Source organism: Eptatretus burgeri, chromosome 14 (assembly GCF_056783735.1).
Source record: "Eptatretus burgeri isolate ZD-2024b chromosome 14, Ebu_testis_v1, whole genome shotgun sequence".
Classification (NCBI taxonomy): Eukaryota; Metazoa; Chordata; class Myxini; order Myxiniformes; family Myxinidae; genus Eptatretus; species Eptatretus burgeri.
The window spans coordinates 9,906,564-9,913,498 of record NC_140974.1 but is presented as its reverse complement, the minus strand read 5'-3'; the positions used below and the strand labels follow the sequence as shown (position 1 = coordinate 9,913,498).

The 6,935-nt window shown below is 45.5% G+C and overlaps 1 long non-coding RNA gene across 1 annotated transcript in view; it reads right to left on the bottom strand.

Moving 5' to 3' along the window:
* Nucleotides 1–5,473: 5,473 nt before the first annotated feature.
* The window catches only part of LOC147012630 (uncharacterized), a 27,286-nt gene continuing 25,824 nt past the window's right edge, over nucleotides 5,474–6,935 (bottom strand). The window contains exon 4 of the long non-coding RNA XR_015051014.1: nucleotides 5,474–6,935. This exon is cut by the window's right edge and continues 27 nt beyond it. This is a non-coding gene — a long non-coding RNA (uncharacterized LOC147012630).

Sequence of the window (6,935 nt, the reverse complement as noted above, 5' to 3'; positions counted from 1 at the left end):
TTAATAAAAAGCAGGAATACTGATCGTATGCCTCAATGGAACATGGACGAAAAAAAAACTGCACTTGCCGATCACCCCATGGGTGATCTTGGTCCAAGCATGCAGCATTCTGACATACCTTTATTTGGGCGGTGTATAGGCAACGAACAGCTGCCTCAATCGCTCCCAGAAAAAAAAGAAAAGTTGTGTGCATGAGTAAAAAACATACCAACTGCTTATAATTCCAAATCCCTCACTGCATAGTCCGGTTTCCAGGTTGAGTACCTTGTTGTTGCGAGAAGTGTATTGTTTTTTTGTTGGTTTCGTACTCGCATGGGTCTATAGAAAAAATTTAGCTTGGTTGCCGGATTGGCAACCTTGGGGAACTCCGATAATTTGTATAAAGCCAATATGGTCACCGCGGACGGAGGTGGAAAATAACTTTTCAACCAATCAACCTACAATCGCGTGTGATACATTTTTTTTCCGTATAATTTCGAGGTGAGGAATCGATTTCCGAGGTCATTTGTGTGGTTCAAGGGTCAAATTCAGGGTCAAAGGTCAAGTTCAATGTCATTTTTGGACTATTGAGGGGTTTAAAACGTTTTGACCCCTGCATCAACTGCAGATCACTCCTACTCGATAGTTGATGAACGATCCCATTGATTCTAATCTCACCTCTTCTTCTTTTCAGAGAAACGTATGATGGCTGACTCAAGGTGTCTTCTCCCAGTGTGTCACGGAGAAGAAACGAAATTCACTGAGATCCCATCCCAGAAAGATGGGACCGCGTTCGCGAGTGTATGACCAAAAAACATTTTGACACAATGTAACCCACTCCCAACTATGAAAGATATGCTCCCTGATGTTGCTGAGCAGCGTAATGATGATGTCGCGAGAAGGGTCAAGTTGCACCTTGCTTTTGTTTCTGATCTACCTTCTGCTGAGTGCAAGTACCACGTCCGCTGCTGTAACAGTTTCACGAAAGTCCCCACATATGCCGATTTGCCAACTGGAAGTGCAGACGAAAATGCTCTGAAGGAAGTCATTGAGTTCATGAACCGAGACAGGTCCAGAATATGGAATAGTGTTGAACTGCATTCCCTGTACTCGGATCGAGGTGGCAAGCTCGCTCGACGTGACATGTTAAGCAAGTTGACTGACTGCATGAGTAATGATGTTATCGTTGTTCCGGTAGATGGCTGTGCTGCCATTGTTGGTTTCCGGGAGTCCGTTGCTAAAAGTCTCAAGATAGTTAAGGTAGATGATACGGATGAGAGAAGCATTGCTTCCGTGGTGAGGCAGATCAAGCATGAGGCACGGTCGGTCAAGTACAAGAGTGCCAATTACAACCTATCAGAGTTTACACAGGCCAACACAATCAAGGCGACCAGCCCAAGTTTGCTGAAGTTGGTTTCGGACCTGGTCTCTGGTGGTAAAGTGACCGAGAAATCTCTGAGCCTGAGCCAGTCAATTCAGAGTCACGTTACAGGAACTAGAAATCAGACAACATTAGGACTGGCCGTCAAACTGTTGCACCGGCTGGCAGTTCCGAACTTCTCAAACCCCTTCATGAACATGGCTTCGCGACCTCGTACGATGAGGCCCTGAGATTCCGAAAATTGGCCGCTCGTCTACTAGGTGACAATGCACAGGTTCTCCACAAGTTCATGGGGTTGTGTAGAACCGTCGGCGTCATTTTCGCGTGGTTTGACAACTTCGATCTCCAGGTATTCACACCCAATGGTCGACGCACTACCCAAGTCCTCTCACATGAATTCCAGCAACCTCATTCCGCAGGTATGCTGGAGTATGGCCGCGCTAAGCCAGGGATGCAGACCATACTTGCAAAATCTGCTCACCAGCAGGCTCCACCTGAACTTGACATCACGAAGTATGGTGGGAAATAAAAGGTGGCACCCCAGTACTAGCAACCTCCGATCAGCCCCCAGGACCCCAAGATCTCATGGATGTAGTGCGGTGTGGCGGTGAAGGCGTGCGGCACTGCACGTTGCAGCTGTCACCATGGAAAGATATCATGCACTGTGTATTGCGCTTGTGTTTGTCGTGACGCCTGCTTCCACCCGTTCAAGACAGGAGACGAAGACCAAGATGAAATGGAAGAGGAAGGAGAAGCAGATGTGGAAGATGACGAGGAAACTGAACATCTTGATCTTGCATTCGGCTCTGATGATGAATGGGAGTGATCGACGTTACTGAATAAACGCTTGACCACCATCGCTCTGAAAATGTCATTATTATTATTATTTTATTTCATTTTTGGCCGAAAAAGACCTTGAACTTGACCTTTGACCCTGAATTGACCCCAAATCACAAATTTGACCTCAGAAATCGATTCCTCAGGTCAAAATTATACAGAAAAGAGGTATCACACGTGATTGTAAGTTAATTGGTTGAAAAGTTATATTCCACCCCCCCCCCCCCCCCCCCGTCCATGGTGGCCATCTTGGATTTATACAAATTAGCGGAGTTCCCCAAGGTTGCCGCTTCGGCAACCAAGCCAAATTTTCTCTATAGACCCATGTGAGTACGAAACCATCAAAAACAATACACTTCTCATTACAACAAGGTTGAGTACAGAACATATACGGGTGGCAAACGGACGATATCATGGCGGCAGCGCCATCAGAACATACGCCTACCCAAAACTTCATATCCAACCCACGTTTGTTAACGATGTCGTCACTCACAGTCTTGAACACTTCAGAACTAGTGGTTTTTGTTGGTCGTGAAGCAGAGGAAAAAAAAAAAAACTCTTCCTTCAAATCACCCTCATGTTCAAAGCACACTTACACCATCAGAATTGCCATATTAGCAACGTCTGTACATTCATCAAGCTGCAAAGAAAAGTACTTTGCTAACTTAATCTGTCCTATGAGTTGGTCCTCCATATCCTGAGCCAGATCGTGAATTCGTCGAGCTATAGTGTCATTTGAAAGTGGCACCTGACCCAGCATTTCCGTGCAGACATCTTTAATACAGCCTATCACTAGCGTCTCACCGATTGTGTATGGCTATTTAGCCTTAAAACTCGAAGTGCTACTTTATAAGAAACCCGCAAAGCACAAGTATTTATGTTTGACACTTCAAAGATCTGTTTCTGACGGCCTTTTTAAATCAACATGCTTTCTTTCAAAGAACTCTTTCGACTTTGAACTCATTTCTTTATGTTTTGTATTTAAATGCCTCTTGAGGTTTGACGGCTTCGTCGAGTCGTCAGCCAACACATCTCCACAAATAACTCACTGCGGTTTTGGCACTCCCCCATCATTCGTGGCTACAAAACCCAATTGAATGTATGAGGAGTCATATTTCCGAGTTAAGCTAGTACGAATTATTTTTGCCGGCAATACTTCAGCTTCATTTACATCGCCGTCATCTGATTCAGAATTACTTGTGTGGTCAGTAACCGGATTTCTCGGCTTGATAAACATGTCCGTTGGGCCTCGCTTCGCCATCTGTAAATAGATAAAAAATAATTAATATTAATTCCATAACCCTGGAATGATGGACTGAAATAATGCTTATTTGTAATATTTTAGCTAATATTTGAACTTTATGTAGTAGAATCAGTGCAAATAGAATATAAAAAAAATGAACAATACAATAAAATTCTAAACAAAAGATAATTAAACAACCTCTAGTGATAATAGCTTCAAAAATCAATATTTCCATTTAAACCTATGTTATTTTCCAAACTTTACCGAAATGTGCGCGAAATTATAATGAAATACCAAGAGTCCCGATTGGACAGGTCCTTCTTGGGTCCGCTCCTTTCTGGGAGGGATCTCGGCCAGGCCGGGAAAGCCCGCCCACTCCACGCGTGTTTGAGGAAGGTGAACGGTGGTAGAGCCAAGAAGAAATTGGAACGTTTGGGGAAGCCGAGGAACTGGAACTGCTGCGAGATTTTGCCTCGAAAAAATGAGGCCCCAGAGACGCAGATGGACAGTGGATCGTGATGGGGGATGGGATATAAAAATTTATTACCCTAACTGAGAAATCATCGCAACGCACCCCTTCGATTTCCCACTAAACACAAGGAAGGGATCTGTCTACACATATACTTAACGGCATAACTGACTTTGGGACAACTGTATGTTTGGATGCTCACGGTTCCTAGAACCGTAAAACACGAATAATTTAACTACTGTTGGCATTAGGAGTTTGTTTTAAGCAGTTTCTCTATAATATAAAGAAACAATACGAATATTTAAAAACTTTCATGACAATTGTACAATTATAATTACACCCATTTTGGCAAATCAAAAGAGCACCACCTGGCAACTCCGCTGAAATTCACATGATATTACCTTCACGTTCGGTTCCGATATAACTTCCAGCGTTGACAGAATTCTCTCTCTCTCGCATTTTGAATTTGTCAGCTTGTATATATATATATATATATACACATTACATGTTATATATTATGATAATGTGAAACTGGAAACTCGCTACGGACCGGCAGTCGATGACTCGCGTACTGGCACCGGTCCGCGTACCACCACCACTTTGAGTGGCAGTGACGTAGGATATGCCTTAAGACCCCATTTAGAGCGAGGTGATCATCCCATCATATCATTTAGAGACCCCATCATCTGAAAAGGGATATAATTAAATAAGGCCGTTAAAGAGTAGGTTGCGGGTCACCAAACATGTTCTGAAAATTTATCAATATGATTATATGTGCATTAAATAGTTCGATGCAAACTGTTGTGGTTGCCTAACTATTGGGAAAATTAATGAAATTTAACTCCGAAGTTGTTATTTCTCGAGGCTGTTGAAAAAAAAACAGCCGCGTGCCCCTATATGGATGGTGACGTCACGTTCTCCAAAACAAAGCGGACGCTCACTCGCTCATTGAAGAAGTGTCCAGTTGAGCGAGCCGTTCTTTCGCTTTTTTTGAGCTTGCAACTGTCTATATTATCCTTTTTTTTATTTTGAATTATTGTAGAACAAAGTTATTTGGATATTTGTACATCATGCCTCGTACGCGTGTCGTCATGTTTTGCGAAAATGGCTGGAAAACGGGTAATCGCCCCCACCGATTCCCGAAGGAATCAAACATTCGCCGGCAGTGGATAAAATTTGTACAAACAAAACGGGCGAATTTCCCCCCCAAGAAAACGGGTAAAGAGGACCCTTTGGATAGACTTGTCATTTGTGGTGACCATAAGCCCATGGAGCCATGACTCCATCTTACTAGTTGCCTGTATGCTGTATACCTGTATTTCCTGAAACAGTCAAGATATATTATATGATTGATATGCTATAATTTGATTTCTGTATGTTCTCATGGATGTTTAATGTATAGGTTTTGTTTATAATGGATTTATGCCCCCCCCCCCCACGTAGCTTGGGAGGATGCAGAATTTTTGTAGAGGAAATGGGCACAGTTATCACAGAGGTTTTTGGCAACTGCCATAATACTTACTTGCGTGGAGGTCCAGTGTGAATGTAGCCGGCTTTCTTGTACATATTGTTACGGGGCCGGGGGTCGACCGTGAGCACGACCGCTAGATGGAGCCGCAAGCCGGCTCGACGGATCGCCCGGAATGTAAAGGTCGTCGCCCCGGATAACTCCGGAACTGACGGGTCCCCTATCGGACCGATCTTCGCCAATGGAGAGGCCACGTGGGGTAGGGTCGATTGCCAACTTCAATTTACTTAAGTACCCATGTGGTCCGACTACCGGGGAAGTTCACCCTCGGCCGACTATGTCCGAATCGAGTTGTTGTCACCGACTCGGATCCGGCGTAACCGAGCGGAATTACCAAAGTCGGGCCGGACCAAATGAACAAGTTATGAACACTAATCCTCAAACACGCGTCATGTCGAGCCAATGACAGAAACACAGAACGAGCTGTTACATTCAACAATGGGGGTATTTATTAATAATAATGGGGAACTAGGGAACACGTAAGAGCAGATTTAAACCGACTTTACGAAATGCAATGCAAACATTTACAGCACACAAAGCACTTACCAGTTCTCCACTTGTTAGACGGGCCCACGGACACACGTACGCGCACACACACACCCAAGAAATGGTGGCTGACGCCTTTAATACGGACTTCAGCTCGGAGGGACAGATGAGCTGAATCCCAGGGTCTGCCTCGGACCTTTCCACCTCGTGTGGTCTTCAAGCTGTTTGGACGGGGCAACAGCGTGGGCGATCTGGATCCAATCACCACGAGCCATGATCCTTTCCGAGCTCCGGCGGATCCCCTCGCGCTCCGGACCACGTGCTGGTGAGACGAGGCGCCGATCCTTCCCGACCCGATGCGTCGCTTCCCCGAAGAACCACCGACCAAGGTGATGCCAAGGAGTCGCACCAAGCCGGGAACCAGGCAGAGACCACGAACCAAAAAGAGCCAGCCGAACCAGACCACGAAGCAGAGCAACAGCCACCCGAAGAACAACCCCCCCCCCCCCGACAAGAACCAACTCGAGCCAAGCAGAGGGTCCCTTTTTTATTCCTCTCCGCCCCGCCCCGCCTCGCTTCGGCGTGTCTCATGCGCCCTTGTGCGCCCCCCCTCCCCCGCAACCGCGGGTGGGGGCTGTTTACCTTGCTGAATCTCGTGACGACCCATCCCAACCCCGTCATTCCTGTTTACGCTGTTGAGTCAGTTGTTGAATCACGGGACGGGAGGGTTCTTCTTTGTTGTTCTGACCTAACGATTAAAATTGATCACAGCGCATTAACATAGATTTACCCATTAAACAATGGAAGGCGAGCTATCTATAGAACACGTACTTTCCGAGATAACTGAGCTAAAGGACCTGAATGATGAGTGCCGATAATGGTTTCCAGAGGTTCAAATCCGGGATGATCCGTGATGTATTTGATCGTTGTATTCTGCAGTTTCGTATGTTCATCGAGTTTAGATCCGAACTGTTTTATTTCCATGAAACGGACGCACTGCTCTCCTGTTGGC